General features: G+C 46.0%; 1 protein-coding gene across 1 annotated transcript in view; it reads left to right on the plus strand.

The window, feature by feature from the left end:
- The window catches only part of Asic2 (acid sensing ion channel subunit 2), a 1042689-nt gene that overhangs the window by 99316 nt on the left and 921668 nt on the right, over nucleotides 1–21705 (plus strand). The gene's annotated exons all lie outside the window — the stretch shown is intronic.

The following is a 21705-nucleotide window of genomic DNA, read 5'->3' on the forward strand; positions in this document are numbered from 1 at the left end:
GCTGCAGAAACTGGGAATGCAGCGCACCCTTCTCATTCGACCCTTGAAGGGACACTTGGCTGCTTTCAACATGGGCTGCTTCTCCTCCCTGTGACTCTGAACTCCAGTCACATCCTATCTGCAGTCCTGGAGATTAAGGAGGGGAATTTGACTTTTTAATTTTATTATTCTTGTTCTTCCTTCCTGCTTCATTAGAGTCATGTTATTGGCCTAAAATACTGTATGTAAACGATGCTCTGCGGCCATCGGGAAACCTGGATTCTCTGGGGATATAATTATGCTAAGCGGTTCTCACCAGGGACAGCGCCAAAGACTTACCTTCTACCTGGGCCTTCTCTGGCAATGCATCTCTTAATTCTTCTGAGGGGACTTGTTGGTGTCCCTTGAGGCCTAATCTGGGTGTGTGTATATGTGTGTGTGTCTGTGTGTGTCTGTGTGTGTGTGAGTGTGTGTGGTTCAAAGGTATGGCCCACTTTTGTTTTGTATGAGCTTTTTGAATCTGTAAAACATATATAGTTTATTGCTTCTTTGTGTGTCCTCCGCAGGAAGGGTGTTGTATGCCTTTGTCACAGGAAAAGGTCACCAAAGAGAAAATGCAACTGTGGGTGATGGTGAGACCTTGCACTGTGAGCCTCTCCATCTGGGAGTCAGAGCCTGACCCACTTTTGCTGTCACGACTGGCTGGGAAGGGAGCCTTTCCTGCTGGAGGTAGGGGATGGGCTCTGGTTTCCAGCCCTAAGGTCACAGGGCTCAAGGACATCAATCCCTGATTCCAAATGCATTGAAGCCTTTGCCCCCATTTGCAAGAGCCCTCTTAACTCCTGCGAGCCTTTAGCTTTCTCCTCTATGGAAAGGAAACTAATCACCCTCACCCTGCTTATCTGCAGAACGCCTGTGAGAAATCCTTGAATTAGGGAAGTGAAGGTGTTCCGACCTCACTCCCATGAACATTTGTCAAATGCCCGCATTTTGCATGGATTAAAAGTGTTCTTATTTGGAGGAGGCAGGGCATCACAGCCTTGCAAATTGTAAATTGTAAGCATTAAACAAATGCAAAGTTAAGATTCATATATTTGAAATGGTTGTGCATGGTAGAAATGGGAACAGCCCTGTGCCGCCCAAAGTGCCTGGTATCTACTCCTGCTGCACAGCCTCAGATGGACTTTTACTTCCTCCTCCTCAATGAGTGCGCCCCTCTCGCCCCTCCCCCCACTCTATCCCCAACTCCTTTTACCTTGGGCACCCTTTTCAGAGGCATTAGTTTAGTCCCAATCAACCTTGCTCTTTACCACTTGCCCTTATGATAACCTTTAAAAAAAAAATTGGCTGGATAATACTGTGATGTATATATTTATATAATTGCATGTATGGAGAAATCATAAGTCTGCAGATTAATGCATTACCATTAGAGGACACAGCATCCCCAGCATCCCTGGGGCTCCTGTCCCACCACCTCCTCCCCTTTCCCCTGAAAGTCTCTGCTCTCCTAACTTCTAAGACCACTAGTTTATTTCACATCAATTTTAAAACTTTCTCCATGTAGAATCACGCTCTCTCTCTCTCTTCTGTGCCTATCATGTTTTGTTCAGTTTCATGATTGTGAGCATCATGCATGTCGTTATGTGTGACTGTGTTTTTTTTCACTTTCCCGGCCATGAGATGCCTTTCTTTGTGCTCTGTTCTATGACGGTATGGACATTTATTTACCCTATCTCTGATACGCATTAATTACTGTTTCCAATTTGAGGCTACTGTAATAAAACTGCTGAAAATACTCTTTCATAGCTTTAAAAATAGCCTGATTGTGTTATAATTGACATAAATGAACCGCAAACTACACGCACTGGAAGTATATTGAATGTGATCAATTTTGACACATATTGATGAAGCCATCACAACAATCAACATAGTGGGCAAATTCATAGCCCCTGAAAGTTTCTGTAATTCTTCTCTGTTTCCTCCCTCCCGCCCGCATCGCAGCCTACCACTGTCTCCAGGCAACCAGTGATCTGCTTTCGGTTACTATATACAAATTTGAATTTCCTAGAATGTTACATGGATGAGATCATACAACGTGTACTGTTTTTAGTCTGGGCTTTCTTTTTTACTCAGCATAATTACGTGGAGATTTATTCCTGATGATGTGTGTTCTGATTTGTTTTGATTGCTCAGTGGTATCCCACGGCCTGGCTCTACCACAGTCTTCTTATCATCCCACGTTGATGGCTGTTGGGTTGTGTCCAGTTTGTGGCTTTTACAAATACAGCTACAATAAACATTCACTTACAGGTCTTTCGGGAGAGACGTATGCTTTTCATTTTTATTAGGTAAATGCGTAGAAGTGAAATGACTTGAGTCATAGAGTAGGTGTATATTTAAATCTTTAAGAAACTGCCCCGTCGGTTTCCAAAGTGGTTGCACCATTTGACATTTCCACCAGCAATATTGTGAGAGTTCTAGTTGTCCTACATACTTACAAAACTGGAGCCATCAGTCTTCTTGATTTATCACGTTCTAATAAGAGTACAGTGGAATCTCTGATACTCCTGCACCGTTCTCTAATGACTAACGGTGTTGAACACCTTTTCACGTCCTCTGGTGAACATATGGGCCTATTTCCACTGGGGATATTCTTTCTCGGAGAATAATTTCTTCGTCATAAGAGACTTGATCAAATTTGTGCTGCAAAAGGGTTACATGCAGAAGACAGAGCAGAGGGAGGGTATGGAAGGCAGGGGATCACTTAGGAGATTGCAGTATTTAATATTAGTCTTTTGCTGGTTCCTTTTTTCATCGCTATAGATGATCTACTTCTCTGGTGCCTTAGGAGGAAGGTTGTTATCTTCGCCTTACATTCGAGCAACTGGAACTCAGGGAGACATGCAGCTTCCCAAGGTCTTAAGAGTGGCTTGTCAGGGGAGGCGGGGCTTATAGCAAGTTCAATGCCAAAGTCCTCTTTCTTTCTATTTCATGACCTGACTCCCTTTGATTGTGCTGCCTCGTAGGGGCTCAAAGAAGACACATCTGAGTGATTGAATAGAAGTGCATTTGAGGACTCTGTTGAGAGGACCATTGGTGTCTTGCTCAGAGGCTCTTCCGGGCTCTCCAACCAGTCTCTTCTTCTGCCCCTGGCTCACAATGGTTAGGACACCATGCTCAGAAGTTCCCTTGATGTTTTGCTTGGACCCCTAAGGGGTGCCTTGCAGACTCCACTCCCCTTGGCCCAAGTTCAGCTTTTATGTAATAAAAGCCCTTCTTTTTCTCCCCAGAGCAACGTATGCATTGTTTACTCATGTTTACCTCCCCCTCCAGAGCCTAGCATTGAGCTTCCCAAATGTTGGACACTGGTACGGTTTAGACAGGAGATGCCCCAGAAGCTCACATGTGAGATAATAATGCAAGAATTTTCAGAGGCAAAATGATTAGATCGTGAGAGCTGTGACTGAATTGCTGGGTTAACCCATGCCAGTGACAGTCCATGCCAGTTAACGGGGTGGTTAACTGGAGATGAACCTTTGGGGTTTATATTTTGTCTTTGGTGAGTGGAGCTCTCTTCTGCTTCCTGGCTGCCATGCCCTGAGCTGCTTTCCTCGTCCATACCCTTCCACCATGATGTTCTGCCTCACCTGGGGCCCGGAGCTATGGACTTGGCCAACCATGGACCGAACCTCTGAAACCATGAGCCAAAGTGACCCTTTTTCTCTTCTAAGTCGTTATTTTCAGGTAGGTTCATCACAGCAATGAAAAAAAAGCTGACTAAAACACAGATTCATTTGGCATTTGCTCTTTTATTAATTAATTAATTTGTTCTAATCTGTCGTATGTGACAGCAGAAGGCATTTCAGTTCCTACTACTCAAATGGAGCACAATTTTTCATGTCTCGGGTTGTACACAGAGTGGAGTCCCACCATTCGTGTCTCCATATGTGTACCTAGGGTAATAACGTCCATCTCATTCCACCATCTTTCCTACCCCCTTCCCACTTCCCTTCCCCTCCTTTCCCTTTGTTCTATCTAAAATTTCCCCTTTCCTCCCATGCTCCTCCTCCCCCACACCCATAATGCATCAGCGTCCACTTATGGGAGAAAACATTTGGCCTTTGGTTTTTTGGGATTGGCTTAGTTCACTTAGCATGATATTCTCCAACTTCTTCTATTTACCTACAAATGCCATGATTTCAATCTCTTTTAATGCTGAGTGATATTCCATTAGGTATATATACCACAGTTTCTTTATCCATTTATCTACTGAAGGGCATCTAGGTTGGTTCCACAGTTTAGCTATTGTGAATTGTGCTGCTATAAATAGGGATGTGGCTGTGTCCCTGTAGTATGCTGTTTTTAAGTCCTTTAGGTATAAACCGAGAAGTGGGATGGGATTCCATTCCAGGTTTTCTAAGGAACTCCATATGGCTTTTCAGATTGGTTGCACCAATTTGCAGTCCCACCAGCAATGTAAGAGTGTGCCTTTTCCCCTATATGCTTGCAAATACTTATTGTTGCTTATATTCTCTTAATAGCTGCCATTCTGACTGGAGTGAGTTGAAATCTTTAGAGTTGTTTTGATTTGCATTTCTCTAATTGCTGGAGATGTTGAACATTTTTTCATATATTTGCTGATCAATTATGTCTTCTGAGAAGTGTCTGTTCAGTTCCTTAGCCCATTATTGATGGGTTATTTGTATTTTTAGTGTTAAGTTTTTTGAGTTCTTTTTATATATCCTGGAGATTAGTGCTCTGTCTGATGTACGTGTGGTAAAAATTTGCTCCCAAGCTGTAGGCTCTCTATTCATGCTACTGATTATTTCTTTTGCTGAGAAGAAGCTTTTCAGTTTGAATCCATCCCATTTATTGATTCTTGATTTTATTCTTGCACTTTAAGGAAGTCAGAGCCTAATCCGACATGATGAAGATTTGGGTCTACTCTTTCTTCTATTGGACACGGGATCTCTGGACTAATTCCTAGGTCCTTGATCCACTTTGAATTGAGTTTTATTGCTGGTGAAAGATGGGGCTTCATTTCATTGTGCTGCATATGAATTTCTAGTTTTCTTAGCACCATTTGTTGAAGAGGCTGTCTTTTCTCCAACATATGTTTTTGTCGCCTTTGTCTAGTATGAGATAACTGAATTTATGTGGGTTTGTCTCTGTGTCCTCTATTCTGTACCATTGGTCTACAAGTTCTTGTTGAGGCATCTGATTTTCCACTTCCACATCAGCCTGAGCTGCATCCTAAAGGATCAGCATTGGAATCTCAGCTCTGTCACAGAATGATTGCGTGACCCTGTGCAACCTTAATCTCTCTGATACTCTATTCCTCCATGTGTGAAATGATGAAGAATAGTGTGGTGTTTGCATGATGAGGGGTTAATGGCAGCAACTCTCCTCACATCATGTTGATATTGTTGCATTAGGTAGTTCTCTCTCAAATCTACATGCCTGACAGGAATCAGTTCATTCTGGAAGAATGAGAGGTTGTGCAGGAAGAGGAAGGGAAGGAGGGAACTGGGAGTTACTATCCCAGGTTCGTGGCTGTTCTCTGCAGCACCATGCAGCAGGGACAACTCGGTCTGTGAAACCCAGCAATCGCTCTGACGCTTGGTAGCATTGTGACTTGAGCAGGTAGGTCATCCTACCCCGTCTAAGACTCAGTTTCCCCTTCTATAATGGGTAGATACACCCCCCTATAAAACTGATGTCGTGATTTCATGAGAAAACAAATTCAAGGTATCAGTAAGGTATCCAACCCACAAGTAGTTCTTGATACAAACTCCATCCTTGGCTCCCTCTCCTTGCTGGTTCACATGGGATAGACTTGAATTTGCATGGATGGTATTAACTCATCTAGTAATCACTCAAAATATTGAACGGACGAATTTACATGTGGATGGTGTGGCTTAAGTAACAGAAATTTATTTTTCACAGTTCTGAAGGCTGGGAATCCAGGATCAAGGTATCAACTGATTTTTAATTGCTCACAAATTCAAATGTACTTGCAGGTGAGGGGTCTTTTTATGGCTTGCATATAGCCCCCTCCTCATTGTGTCCTTTCATGATAGAGAGAGGAGAAAGATCTCTCTTTGCCTATTCTTAAATGGCTACAGTACTAATAGGTTAGGGCCCCACCCTTATGATCATATTCAACCTCAGGCACCTCCTAAACATTCTATCTCCAGGTATAATTATATTTGGGATTAGGGCTTGAACATATGAATTTTTTTTGGGGGGGGAGCAAACAATTCATTCCAGAGCAAGGAAATTAAATGAGATTATTGATCCAAATGCACTTTACAAATTGTGAAGTTCTATACCCATTCAGATGGTGGTAGGGATTTCTCCCTTTCTCAATTTATTGAGTTTCTATTTTGTGCCATGTAGCAGCTTAGACACTGGGTGGTAACAATAGAGAAATCAGTATGAACTCTTATCTTCATGAAGCTTGCCTTCTAGAATATAGACTATAAGAAGGAGATAAGTGGGCTACATCATTTATAAGATGAGACAATCAGGTACGGAATGGGTTAGAAAATGCCACATAGTGAGAAATAGTTTAAATTTTAAGTTGGAGGGGCATTCAGGGATGACCTCTTTCGAACAAAGACGTTGAGACTTCGAGAAGGTAAGAGAATGATCCATGTGACTGTCTAGGGAAAATTATTCCAGGAAGAGGGAAGAGTCTGTGCAAAGCCCCTGGGGTAGACAGGTTCCAGGCTTGTCTGAAGAGCAGCAAGCAGAGTTGAGCAGTGAGAGCTGAGGGAGACACAGGAGAGTGGGAGGAGATGGAGCCAGAAAGAGTCAATCCAAGAAGAGGACTCACTCTGTGTGTGAGGAGAGCAGGTAGCTGCCGTGAGAGGAGCAGGAGATAATTCCCCTGCAGGGAGGGTTCATTTATTCACTGAAGAGCTATGCTTATCTCCAGGAACACCTGTGGGAGCCGGTTCTCATCTGCTCCAAAATTTCTTCCAATATTTTTGTGACTCTAGACATCTCCTCCTGTGAAGCAATGGTGAATGGCTGCTGGTGGGAAAAATGTTCCTTGTGGAAAATGTAAATGAGATAGCATCCATGCATTATTAAAAGAGTAAATCCATCGCCAGAAGTGAATGTGTACGAAGCAAGGTTGACGCAAATGTAACACCTTCATATACCAACCAGACTCTGTGTCAGCCGTAGCAACTGAATTAGTTCGCCTATCTCTCCAAGCAGCCTATATTAGGAACTGCAAAGAAAGAGGAGTGGATTCTCTTTGATCTGCAACATGCATTTCTGTTCCTGCTAATTAGCAGGAGGGCCCAGCCGTGGTCCCTGAGGGAGGCACACTGAGCTGTGCATGCCCATGCCCAAGGGATCGCTCTCCAACCAAGATCTCCACTTGTGATGGTGGTGGCAGAGGGCAATGGATGTTACTGAGTTGGTCATCAGTGACCCACCCCTGTTCTCGATTCTGCTCCATTATTACAGGCTGGATAAATTCACTTGCTGCTGAACCTCATTTTTCTCATCTCAAAAATGGAATGTGATAACAGTGCCCATCACCTTGGGCTCTTTGTAAGGTTGAGTGGTCAAATAAAATGTAAAATAATGCACGTAAGGAAGGGTGGTGATTGTTTTCCACATTTAGAAGGGGAAGGCAAGACTTATTGGGAGGCACAAAGTCATGGGCTCAAATCGACACCTTCTTTCAGGGATCAGATCAAGAAATATCTAGGGTGGGGCTGCCCTACATACAGCATTGTCCTAAGTGTCAGGGATACAATAGCATCCCTTGCATGGGAGGAGAGAAGGGTTGATGAGATACAGCGGCAGGTATGTGGATAACAGGACGGAGCCTGCAATTCATGACTTCCATCTCCATATCCTCGACTTTGCCCACTCTCTCCTTTAAATGGAAATTCAGCCTGGCCTCTGTCATTGAATGGAAATAATGCACCCCCCAGTCCTTAGGGTCCCCAAGGAGCTGAAGAGAGAGTACTTGCATCTTTCCAGAGAGGGAAAGATAATATCTGACCCACAAGCATCAGAGGTGCCTTCTTTAAAGAAGACGCCGTGGAAGGGACACAGGCAGCATCCTCCACCCTTAAAAGAAGTCTGACCAGTGTTGGCGGATCAGGAGAAGACCAGGAGAGAAGCCGGTGAATTTTGCCGACTGGGAAAGTGGGGAATGCTTCAAAGAACCCCTTCAGGTGGCATGGGGAGGCGCTGAGATGGCTGCAGCAGGGGGTGAACTTTGTGGATTCCCACCTCCGAGAAGTACAAGTTCACCAGTGGGAGGAAGGGAGGGGAGGGAGCTCTGACAGAACAGGAGGCTGCCACATTTTTGTTGTTTTTATTGTTATCCCTTGACTTATTTTTTTGTTTATTGTTTTCAGCACCAGGTACTGTTAACATTTTCAGAATTTTTATTAATATTTCATGGGAGAGCACTTTTGTTTGCTCCTTAAACAGGTATTTAGAGTGGATTGCCACATTCCTGGGTAATTTTATTAAATCTGGAGGCCAATTTTCTTTTTCTTTCTTTTTTTTTTTTTTAAACAACAGTCTGCTTCTTTGATTTTATGAGGAAAATCAATAGGAAGAAAAGAGTTTGCTGAAATAGAAAGTTGCTTTATAGCAAAAGGTCCAGGAATTCATCAATTTGTTTTTAAGTGGAAGAATAGCTACAGCTATAAAACTGTAAAAAAAAAAAAAATCACCTCTGTGTGTGTGAGGGGGGTGTGGGGAGGTATGTAAACGTGTTTCTGCTTAAATTAAAAGAGAAAAGCATCGATGACTTCTTGTCCACTGCAATTCTTTGAGAGCATGTTCGAGCGCAGTCTGAGCAAAAACTGTCAGATGTGACCTGCTCGGCGGAGCCTCTCCATCTGGATTGGAGGCCCCACTCAGCCCCTGGCTCAGCGTGCAAACTTGGCGAGATCACGATCCCCCTCTAGGCCTCGGTTTCCTCATCTGCCAACTTTGGTGTCTTGGCTCCCATGATCTCTGGGATTGCACTCACCTCTGGCATTTGGGGAGTTGATGGATGCTGAGAAAAACTTGGCTAGCGGCTGGGAGAGCCATGAGGAGGGAAAAACCAAAAAAACAACAACAACAAAAAAAGAACTCTTTTTATTCAGTTCAAAACCAGCACAATGAGAAACAAGGAAATTAATTAAAAGAACCACTTTTATTGAGTTAGCAGTGAGTAGAAAAACAATGAAATGATTGTTTTTGGAAACCTCTCCAACTGAAGATGAAAACAAACCCAAGACAACATTGAGCCTCCCCGGGTTGCTGCAGGAATGAGCCTCCGCGGTCTGGGCGGGCTGTTCCTCCCCCGTCATTTTCCAGGCAGAGCACGGATCATCTATGCAGGCCAAGCCTGTCTCCTGCTCCCCAAACCGCCAGACATTTACCGAAGCTAAATTAACTTCATGCATGGCTAGCGGCTGCACCTTTCAGCTGCCGCAGGGCTCCTGATTCTCATTAGGACTTCAGGGCAGGTGTGCGGCTGCTGAAGTACACACCTTGACACGGAGTCTCTCGAGGGAAGGTGGCTGAGAGAGGAGGGCAGCCCTCCATGATCTCTGCAGAAAATGTCAGCAAACTGTTACTGCAGGACTCCAGAGCCAATAACAGCGAATCCAGTAAATAGCTGTCTGCTTAGCCCTTTCTACCAAGTGAGCCTTTGCAGAGGCCATACTCATCCATGAAGGTAGAACTGGCCACACCCACCTCACAGATGAGGAAACTGAGACAGAGAGATGAAGCTTCTTAGGCAAAGTTGAGTTGCACCGTTCACAGGACAGCAGTAGAATCTCTGCAAAGACAGCACCAGCATTTTATATTTCTACAGGTTTTGAAACTTTCTGAAGCCCTTTTGGATATATAAACTTGCTTGATCCTCACATCACTTGGGTGTGACATGCATGTGCTCTGACGCTGAGCTATACCCCTGCTCCTTTATCCCCATTCTATTGATAAAGAAACCGAGGCCCTGGGAGGTTAAGCAATTAGCCCAAAGTCTCGTGGCTAAATGATGACCAAGTCTTCTGACGCCTGGCCTCTTGCCACATTGTCTTCTGGCTACCTGGTTTAAAATGAACCGTGGGAAGTAAAGGACATTGGGAAAGAAAGGCATTTTTCTACAATGAACTGTTAGAGCTGGAGGGAACCCTTGATGTTAATAAAGCCAGGTCATCCGAGGCACTGGGTGGGAGGGACTCAGTGAGGCAGGACATTTATACCCCTGAACCTTCTCACACCTTCAAAGGTGTCTGAGTGCACGTGCCTTGATTGGAATGACAAGGACATGCTGGGGACAGTGCCATCCTTGAGGGGAGAGTTCGTCATTCCCTGAAACGTGGGATTTCTCTGACACCTAGTGCATTCTTGCATATAGCAAGTGTTCAGTAAATGCGATTGGAGTTAGATTTCTAAGAGGTTCTGTATACTACAGAAAACCTTCAGGGTATCACCAGCTTCCAGATGAAGACTCAGAGGCCCAGAGGAGCAAGGCCCTAGCCTTGGATCCACTTGGAGAGAACAGGGTCTATGGGGCTGGGTCTCCGTCTCTGCCCAGGGTGGGCTGGGAACCTTCTTCTGAGCACCACATGACTGTAAGGTCCACTGTAGCGAGAACAAGGTGCTGGCCATCAGAGTCCCCGAGAGGTCCCACTTTGGCTAGCTTGGTGTTTAGCAAGTGGCTCTCTCAGTTCTGCAAAGAGAAAGTGCTAAAGTGCTTGAGAAAAAAAAAAAAAAAAAGATTCTTTTAAGTAGGTTAAGCATTCCCTCTCCCCAGCCTCATTTTCACTACTCATTTGCTTAGCCAACTGTGCCCTTCCAGACAGGACCCAGGTAAATTGCTGTCCTACCCAGGTGTGAACGATTCTCAACCACAAATGAATGGGCTCAGAAATCTAGCTCCTGCAGGATGGAGAGGTGCACAGGGGTCCTGTGGCCTCAGACCTGCACTGCACCCCCAACCCCATCCCCGACCTGGCCAGGTTACTACTGAGGCTCTGGGGTCATGGCAGGTCCAGTCAGCCAGGAAGCAGGCAGTGGAAACTCAGAACACGATTTCTGGGAAATGAAGAAGTGTCTCTCCCAACTCCAACCATTTCTCTTTCTGTCAGAGCCCTAATGAGGTTTTGGTGCCAGGAGGGAAAGCAAATGGAAAGCAAACAGCCCAAAGTTGCTAATGCTATTGACAGTAACCATCCTGCAGGAACCTCATCCCCGCCTCCGGTCTGCCTAAAAGCTAGAGAGGGAAGGGAAAATCCAAGGTCTTTTAACTCTAGAGAGGAATTCTCCTGGATCCACATGCACATCTTCTGGGGATCTGGAATTAACCCTTGCTGCCTCATTAGTTGCTAAGTAGTGCTGAGATTAACAGCCATCCCTGGGAACAGGACGTGTTAAGAGTCTCTTTCTCTCCAGAAAGCCTTGGCCAGGAGCTCTTCAGGGAAGTCAGAGGAACAGCCTGTGGGCAGGGGTGCTGGGCAGCCTGGTCCTACTAGATTTCCAGCCTCAGGGCTTCCTGCTCTTGGGTAGCCCAAGGCCTCAGGAGCACCTCCCTAAAGCCCTGACAAGTCCTGCACCCACAAATTAGGATTCAACTCTCTATGTCATTTTTTTTTCATTTGTGGAATGAGGATAGTAACACCTGCCTTGTGGGACTTTATTTGGGGTTGAACATGATAGTATGCATATATTTTAGAGATAAAATAAGGTATAGGAAATTATTTGTTTTCAGGCTTCCCATTCTTTCATATGCCCATATTTGCTCTCTAGTCTTTGGAGTCTGTCTTAGGCTGTGTGTGCTGCTCTAACAAAAGAACTGAGACTAGATAATTTATAAAGAAGAGAAGTTTATGTTCCCACAGGTTCTAGAGGCTTGGAAGTCTAAGACTGAGGTGCTAGCAAGTTCCATCGTCCAGTGAGGGCTGCTCTCTGATTCTTAGACGGTACCTTAGTGCTGCCTCCTCTGGCGGGATGAACCTTGTGTCCCAACATGGTGGAAGGGGGAAGGGCAAGTGAGCCAGACACACTGTGTGAAGCCTTGTAAAGGAGGCAGCTCTTTGACACTCAAGCATTGCAACACCTAAATGTGGAAGGGGACACACTCACAGAAGAGTCTGCCAGCTCCGAACATCAGTTCAGAATCAAAATCTGAGCTGAGAGAGAACTCCAGAAAGTAACATGGGAATTTGTATCTGAAAGAGCCAAAAATTAAGAAAGAGAAAATTTGGAAGCAGTTCGGGGTAGACTTGGGATTGAGGACTGCTTTTGAGACCTGGATAGAGAGGCTGCGGGGAAGCTATGAGGTGTGACTAACGTGAAAGAATGTAAAAAGAGGTATTTAATGAGGGTTGTTATGGGTTACTAATTAACTACTTCTTCGCTTCAGGCCAAGAGATCATTAAATATCACAATGGCTTTCAAATTCTGTTAACCATAGGGCTGGGTTTCCTTTCATGGGGCTGTGCACAAAGACCAAACTGTGTGGGACTCCAGATTATATTTGGATTATGCTGTTAAAGCATCTGTCATGTGATTGGCACCTAGTGAATACTAAATAAACAGCGATATTAAGAGGCAATAGAGGCTTTCAGAGACGGATTGCCTATACGAGAGCAACCAACCCATTTTTCATTTAGGGTATGCTATGCCTCTACGGGTTGTGTAGGTGGGGTGAGGAGATACCTTGGTGCAGGGGATTTATGTCCAAGACTCTACTGTGGGAGTAGCTGGTGGTGGAGGGAAATCAATAGTGGGGAACCCATCTGTTGTTGTTAATAATGTCTTGGCTGAAGTTGAACAGAATACTGGGACAGCAAGTCAGGAAGAAAGAATGAGCCAAATCAATTTAGGGCTGGGGAGGATTCTTAGTCATAATGCCCAGGGAAGAGGTTTCTCCGTCCTGGCTGCACATTTGAACCAACTGAAGTGCTTTAAAAAAAAAATATATCAGCATCTGCTCCCAACTTTGAGCAGCTGAGGTAGAATTTCTGAGACTGGGTCTGGGCATCCGTGTTTTGAGAATGTCCCCAAGTGACCTAGTGCTGTATATCTCTGCTCTAAAGTGCTGCCAATGCAACTCGGATGCTCTCTGTGAATGCTGTTAGGTTTAGAGAAAGGAAGAGAAGTAAGTGGCAGGAATGGGAATGGTGGGGCCTTCCTGGCAGCATGGGTCTCCTCTCTCTGGTGGACACTGTGTCTGTGGCTTCAGAGGGACCAGCCCGGTCTCTGCAGGACTCAGCTGAGACTTGGGAGCAGGGATTGCAGAACCCGTCCTGGGAGAAAGGGGCTGGCAGAAGTTAGGTTAGGGGTGGGACTCGAGACTAGAGACCACCGTCCTGGACAGGTATAGGTATGGTACTAGGAGCAAATACAATGCAAAGGCCACATAAGCTGGGGTCTAGTGACAGACTAGTCACACACAGGTAGAAACATTTCTGGAGAGGTTGAAGAGTACGACTCACCCAGGAGGGCAGGGCCCAGGGTGATGGGGCAGAGGGAGATGGTAGTGTGGGGCAGGGAGAGGGCGGCAGGGGTATTGATACTGGTGAGAGAGGCGGGGACAGGAGTGGATGGGAGTGACGGGGATGGTATTGGGTGGTAGTAATTCCCGGGTGATTCTATTGGTAGTGTAAGTATGGCCCCTGTGTCTGTGTTCTATTGCCATATCTCAGATCACCTCGAACTTCCGCACACAGTTATTCTCTCGGTTCCTCTGGATCAGAAACCTGAGAGGGCTCTGCTGGGTCTCTGCTGAGGGTCTCACAGTGCTGACAGCATAGTGCCATCAGGGCTGTGGTCCTTCCTGGAAGATCCAGAGAAGAACATGTTTCCAAGCTCCTTCAGTTTCCTGGTTGAACTCAGTTGGAGGACTAAGATCTCCATTTCTTTGCAGCTGCCAGCTAGGAGCTGGTCTTTGCTCTAGAAGTTCCTGCCATTCCTGCCCCTGTGCATGCTCTTCATACTGTCCCCTCTAACCATGTCCGGCAGCGTCTTGCCACCTTTCAAAAGCCCTCTGGCTTCTGCTCCAACTCGGACTCCAGTTGGAGGAAGTTTCCTGCTTGTATGAAGTCTTATGATTAGATCAGGTCCACGTGGAGGTCTCTGGCTTCAGTTGCACCTGCAAGACCTCTTTGGTCATCTGACATGTTTATAGGTACTGGAGACTGGGGCATGGCCACCTTTAGGGGGCTAGGGATAGGTTGTAGAAATGATGCTGGTGGGAAGGGGATCTAGGACACTGCAGGGGGCCCCCTCTCACTTTTGAGAAAGGCGACCTTCCCCCACCACCAGATCAGGTTCGCTTTGGCTGGGGGGGCTGGATGTGGCCAAGCCTGCAGGGGCATCACTTGCAGATAAGCCGCTAGTGAGGGCGGGGTTTAAGGTTGTTGAAAAACAGAAACAGACAAGGGATGAGGAAGATGGCTAAACGGGCAACCTTCACCAATCCTTTTGTCCCTCAGCTTGATTCCCCAAGGCTGGGCAGAAGTGCACACGGCCGGCAAGCTGCAGAGTTGGGCTAGAAACCCCAAGTCTGTTTTTGTTCTGCAGCAGTGTGCTGGCCTCACCCCGGATGCCCAGCAGAGCCCAGTTCATCAATGACTGACAGAGAACAGAAGGGTATTTGGGGGGAGGAGGGGGTTGGGCCAGCTCCCCTCGTCCCAGCTTCTCATGGTCCCCATCTGGGGATCTAAGATGAAGTGAAAGGTGTTGGCTACAAGATAACTCTGTTCCTTGGTCACCCAGCCTGTCAATGTATTTATTTGTTTCAGGTAGGTTTGCTGAGGATTTAATACACGAAACAAACATTGTGTTTGGCTGTGGGTCCTGGGAGAAAGATGGGAGGGAGGCTCAATCAGTCAATGTTACTCCCACAGAAGGCTCTGTGTGCATGTGTGTGTGCGTGCATGTGTGCATGTGGGGAAGGGGGCGGGGCCGGCCTCTGGCAGCTGCCACTGTCACTGTGAGGCTGGCCATTTCAATGCCCAGGCCATGCCGAGTGGCTGCTGATTACTTTACAGGCTCTGGCCATGCCTGCCCTGGTCACAGGCCTCCGCCCAGCATCCACCCCAACAAGCTCCACTTCCCTGCACCTTAACCTCCAGCCTGGCATAGCTTAAAAAGTACCTTAGACGCTATTTTTTTTTCCAATGACGTGGTTTACATTTGTGTTATTATTATTTTTTAAAGTCTACAGCCCTGTTTCAAAAGACATTCCATTGTGATGATCGAACAAAACCATTGAATTGTGCACTTTAAATGGGTGAGCTCTGTGATATGTGAGATGGATCTCAATAAAGCTTCTTAAAAAACATTTTTATTTATTTATTTTTTAAGATATTCCAACATAGGAGAGGATGAAATTAGAGCTTGTTTTGGTCTGACCAGAGGATGCCCACATTCCTCCAGGTCCCAGGCTTTCCAATCTTTCATGACTAAGGAAAAAGGAACCCTGAGGTGCAAGGTGGGTTACCCAAGGCCATACTGTCACACAAAAGGATAGAAAAAAAAATGATCTTACCTCTTAATAGAAGAATTTACAGGGAATCTGTGGCCGCATTTCATCTCTCACCCTAAGGTCAACAGCATAATTGTAGTCTTTATTTTGATCCGTGTATTTTGTTCTCTTCTCCAGAATTTGGGGATCCTGGCCTATAGGACATAATAGACCTGGATCAATAATGGTATTTTGAATGAATGAATGAATGAATGAATGGACTAGAAGCTTGCCCTCTGACTCCTGGGGTGACACCCTTTCCCTTGGGTCAGGTCACTTCCTTTAAGTGGCAAGCAGCCATTTGAACCTGGAGAAACCTGGAGAGCAAAGGAAGCCCAGGCCTTTGGGATTTCTCAAGAGAGTTTCCATAGTCTGAATCCAAGCTTCCTGAGCACAGAGAGGGTTCTAAGAGTTAGGAGAGGGAGAGAGAAAGCTGGGAGGGGCTCTCTGGACATTATAGCCCCATGACTTCCCCATCAGAGCCCAGCTCATCCACCCTCTTCAGCTAGTATCCAAGATGGCAGCACACAAGTGTGGCCCAACTGGAACTGATGGGGCACCGAAGGGTCTGGACTGTCAAGACAGTTAAGATTCAAAGCGTTGTCAGAGGGAGTGAAGCCATCCATCCATTCATTCAACAAACGAGTATTAAGCCAGGTCTACTAGGTCCTATAGCTCAGCGATCTCTGGAGAACTGGAAAAAGTGCACTGGTCAAAATAATGGCTACAGTTATGCTGTTAACATTAAGGTGATTAATAAAATGGGGCCATAGAGTTTTTGCAAATTCTTCCATCAAGAGATGGGATCATGGGCTGGGGTTGTGGCTCAGTGGTAGCGCGTTTGCCTAGCATGTGTGAGGCTCTGGGTTCAATCCTCAGCACCACATGAAAATAAATAAATAAAATAAAGGTATTGTGTCCAGCTACAACTAAAAAATAAATATTAAAAAAAAAGAGATGAGATCATTTTCTCATCCCTTGAATTGGGCTGGCTTTGTGGATTGCTTTGACCAAAGCAAGTGGTAGGAGGGATGTATTCAAGAATCTAGGCCTCAAGTGTTTTAGATTTCACCTTCTTGAGATCTGGTTCTATGTCACAAAGACAAAAGACCTTGGAGAGAGAGAGAGAGAGAGAGAGAGAGAGAGAGAGAGAGAGAGAGAGAGAGAGAGAGAGAGAGAGAGAGAGAGAAGAGAGAAAGACCGAGACACCCAGCTGATCGGCCAGAACCCAGGCTCCAGACACCTGCTGCTGATGCAGCCACTTGGACAAGCCAGGTTGGACCTGCAGGGCCAGTCCAGAAGGTCATTACGAATCACAAAGCCATTGTTGGTTTGAGGCCCTGGGTTTTGAGATCCTTGGAGACACAGCAATAAATAAACACAACAGTGACAACACAATGAGATAATGTTTCAGATTTTCTTTTTATTCTGATAAACGAAAATGTTGAACTTCCTGATAAATATCCTAGGCCCTGTAAATTCAGAAAAATGCCTACAATTTTTATCTATCTGTGGCTCTTCCTTCCATTTATTTAGAATTTATAGACAGAACTGGTAAAACAGCCATTCTAACACTGCAGGATGATAGAAAACAAGAGTCAGAGTTTTCTTCCACACCTGGGTCCCCAATCCATTTCCCGAGAGGTCAATGCTATGTGCATCTTTTTTTTTTTTGGATCCTTTGAACAAAGATAAATCACACCTACACTTGCAGATCTCTCTGTATCTATATCAACATCTATGTCTATCTTCTTTATTGGCAGCAACAGGATTATGTAGTTTTGTACTGTTTTTTTTTTTCCCATTAATGATTTATCTCTTATACATTTCTGTTACCTGGGAACCCTTTTTGCAGTGTCTTACTGTAATGATGGATCTGGGATGGGCAGTTTTGCTGGTTCCAGTCTTAAATATTCACATTAGCACATCCTGATATACTTCTGCTTACATATCCACAGACGTTGCTTACATATTCCGAATCGAAGGGCGTGTTTATTTTTACACTGTGCTAGGTACATTGATTTTGGAACTCCAATTAAAAAAAAAAAAAGTTTGTGACCATTATAACAATATCTGCCTCTGCATGCTTACATATACATTACCCGTCTGAGACTTGCAGTAGTCCTGTGGGGTGGTCATCTTCCCAGAGGCTGGGCACAGGCCCAAGGTCACACAAACTTTTTTCAACTTTATTAATATTTAATTAAATGTTAATTAAATAATATTTAATTAAATGTTAATTAAATAATATTTAATTACATTTAATTAATATTCCACGGGGACCTAAGAGGTAGGCAAAAACCAAAACCTAAAGTCAGATTAAGAAAATCACATCACATAGAGAGTAGAAAATTATCATTGTGCCTTCATTTACTTCCCTGGGGTTATTAAGGGATAGTGGATCTTGAAAACTTGAGATTTTGAACATATAAAGATAGAGGTTTTTAATAGAAAATTCCAGCACATCCTTGTAAGGACAGTGGCAGTGGCAACCTCTGAGAGTAGGAGAAATGGATGCTCTGGCAGAACCCTGTCCCCGAGCCTCATGGAACTGAGCTGAGCCATGTCTGGCCAGATGGCACCCCACGGGATCACGCTTAATGTTCCTTGGCCTGAATACTCTGGCTGGGGCTCGGATGTGGGAGCCTCACTCTCTCTGTGAGCTGTGCCTGCAAACTCATGCCTTCAGCAGCCTGGGACACCACAGGGAAGATGGACAGAGCGGAAGAGTTAGACTGGAGTTTCTATCCTGACTGACACCTCCAAAAGCCAGAGCTGTTTTGTCCTCCAAATTCCAGTCCCAGACTCCCTTGGATGAAGAGCAGGGCTGTTATTTGCAAGGGAATTAAGGTGCAGGGAGATGGGATAAGGGAACCACTAATTGTATCTGCTGTGCCAAGCATTCTCTCTGCATTGTTTCCTGGAAACAGAAGCTCTTTTTTTTTTCCTTTTATTTTTTATTTGTTCTTTTTAGACATACATGACAGTAGAGTATACATGGAGTATAACTTATTCCAATAAGCATCTTACGCTTGTGGTTGTACATGTTGTGAACATAGCACGCTTGGGTATTCAAATTGGTGCAACCACTTTGGAAAGCAGTAAGGAGATTCCTTAGAAAACGTACAATGGAAGCACCATTTGATCCAGTCATCCCACTCCTCGGGTCTATACCCAAAGGACTTAAAATCAGCATACTACAGTGGTGCAGCCACATTAATGTTTATAGCAGCTCGATTCACAATACCCAAGCTATGGAACCAACCTAGCTACCCTTCAATAGATGAATGGATAAAGAAAATGTGGTATATATATATATATATATATATATATATATATATATATATACACAATAGAATATTACTCAGCCATAAAGAAAAATGAAATTGTGGCATTTGCCAGCAAATGGATGGAACTAGAGAATATTATGCTAAGTGAAATAAGCAAGTCCCCCAAGGCCAAAGGTTGAATATTCTCTCTGATACGTGGATGCTAATTCACAACAAGGGAGGATGGGGAGGAGAAGAATAGAAGTTCACTGGACTAGATAAAGGGGAATGATGGGAAAGGAGGGGGAGGGAAATAGGAAGGACAGTAGAATTAATTAGAAATAAAGATTTCAAAGCTTAGTTTTTAGAAGTGGGCTTAAATATCAGGACCAGATTGGCAGCTGGGGTGTTCGGGGATTCTGTGCCCAGAGTTGCTGGACTGCTGTCTGCTCAGGGCCTTATCTGGTGCTTGGGAGCAGAGTAGGAGTAGCCTATACCTGGTGTCCATTGGCTGAGACTGAAAGACAGTCAAATCCTGAGAAAAGCAACCCAAGCCTGCTTTCTTCCTCAACCCACTGCCTGCATTCTGCTCAAGGAGGTTACACAGCACGTCCAATGTCTCTAGCTCTTGGAGAAGGACACCAAACCTGCATCCAAAGCCCCAGGAACATTGCCAGATGAGGGAAGCAAGGTGGGCTAATGGTTAGGGCACGGCTCTGGCCACACCTTCTGGGTTCACACCTGGGCACACCTGTGCGGCCTGGGCCAGATGGGTCTCTCTGTGCCTTGGTGTTCTCTTCTGTCAAAGGGGAATTTAAAACAGGACTTACCTCATTAGACTATTAAAAGCCTGACATAAGTTAATTTGCATGAAGAGCAGAGGACAGTGCCTGGCACGTGAAAAGTAACCAATAAAAAGGAATTCCTTTTATGATTCCAGAAGGCTTCAAGTCACAGTTTGCCATGAACGAACCCAGACCAGCTCTGGGGAATCAGGGAGGAAAAGAGGAGACACTTGTTACAAAGTCACTTCTCTGGGGTGGGATGGTGGCTAGCCCCACAGCTCCTGGCTAGAGGGCCTGGCTTTCTCTGGGCTTGGACCTTGCCTGGCTTCCTCTGGCCACAGTGTGTCCACACCTCTTATCCCTCTGGGCCAGGCACCAAGGGTTGCAGGGATAAGAGCAGAAGTCCCTCTCCCTAGATAGACAAGTGCCCCTGCCTGGAGAGTGCAGGTCACCACTTGGGGCTGCAAGAGGCCAAGGAAACCCATGAGGACATGTGCTGAATCATTTCTGCCCCAAGGACTCCGGTTTGGGGTAGAGAAACGAAGCCAGGCCCTGCAGCCGGAGGCCTCTGCTAATCTCCACTCTACCCTTTAACATAGTGGCTTAGGTGAGTGACTGACCTTCTTCCATAGAGACAGTGTATAGTGTGACTGGCTCAGAAGGGCCCTCTTTCAGCACAGATTTTTGTTCACTCACCAACTCCTTGTACACCTGCTGTGTGTCGGGCACTGTGCTGAGCACCCAGACCGTAGGGCTGATTAAACCGACATAGGCTCTTCTTCTCAAGGGTCTTACTGACTTGAACTCTAATTGCAGGTGTTGGCAATTTGCAAAAGGGAAACTCTTGGGACTGTAGAAGCTGCCCCAGGAAAGGATGACCTTGGAGGGGACCTTGACCAAGGGCAGTGTGTCTGGTAGGGCAGCATTCTGGCTGCAGTCTGGGTTCTAGCCGGACCTTCAGGCCTGCTGACCCCCCACCCTCCTAACACTATGCTCCATCCCAAGCCCAGAGACAGCAGAATTTTTTTCTGCTCCCCATTGACATGAGACCCCTCTGACAAGCTTTTTCCCTCTGGCTACCCCTAGTTTTGCACTGCCAGTTGGCCCCGTCTGTCCCTCCTCCCTTTGCCAGAAGCTCCCAAGCACATCTGATTCCATCGGATTCAATTTTCTCCCTCTCCATCAGGACCCCTGCCCCAGGGGCTTGGAGCCAGGCCACATGATCAGCTGCTTGAGGGATCCAGACTGGAGACAGGGGAGATGCCTCCTCCAGAGCCAGGTGGTGACAGCCAGGGTGGAGGGGAGAGTGCCCTGGGAAAAATGGTGCTTCTGGTTGTCATGGCAACTGTTGCTAGGTGTCACCAGGAACCCACATTAGAGACTGACCTTCCCAGGAAAAATAGCCAGGCTTTGAGCAGGACCTGAACTCCTTCCCTGATCTGAGCGAGTCCACCTCATTCATTCATTCACTCCGTAAACATTTGTCTAAGGCTTTCTATTTACGAGGGCTAGTGCGTCTCTGGGAATTCATAAATAAATCAGGCTTTGTCCTCAGGAGCTCAATATGGTAGGAAAGAGAAAATGAAAATGCTGTTGCCCTGCACGAGGGCTGTATTGCAAAGGCACACAGGGCACCGTGGGGTTGGGGCAGGGGGCGCCTCAACCCTGCCTGAGGGCCCAACGCTGGCTGCTCTGGTGCTGAACATTTAAATATTTAAAGGGGGCCAACAACCAAGGGAAGGCCATGCAGCCTCAGAAAGTTCTGAGGCCAATTATCAGGGATGCAACAGCATGGGAATTCGGGGGAAGGACAGTCTGGAATGGTGGCATGGGGTTTGTGGGAGAGAGTGGCAGAAGAAGGCTGGAAGCCGAGTGCGGCCTGATGGCACAGGTGCTGGGCCTGGGACCTGAAGTGGGCCAGGGTGGGAAGGGCACTCTGCCATCCGAAGCCCAGAGACAGCCTTCTGGGCTCGGGTCAGGATGGTGGGCGGGGCTGCCATGTCTCATGGGTCACATGCACTTGTGACCACTTGACTGTGATGGATGAAAGGACAGGAGAAGGAAATCGGGATTGAATTCCAGAGTCCTCCTGGGTGGGGGCCAGGCAGGGATGATGGCCTGAGCAACCACTATGAAGAGAGAGCGGGCGGCGGGAAGT

The sequence above is a fragment of the Ictidomys tridecemlineatus genome, chromosome 3, assembly GCF_052094955.1.
Source record: "Ictidomys tridecemlineatus isolate mIctTri1 chromosome 3, mIctTri1.hap1, whole genome shotgun sequence".
Taxonomy (NCBI): domain Eukaryota; kingdom Metazoa; phylum Chordata; class Mammalia; order Rodentia; family Sciuridae; genus Ictidomys; species Ictidomys tridecemlineatus.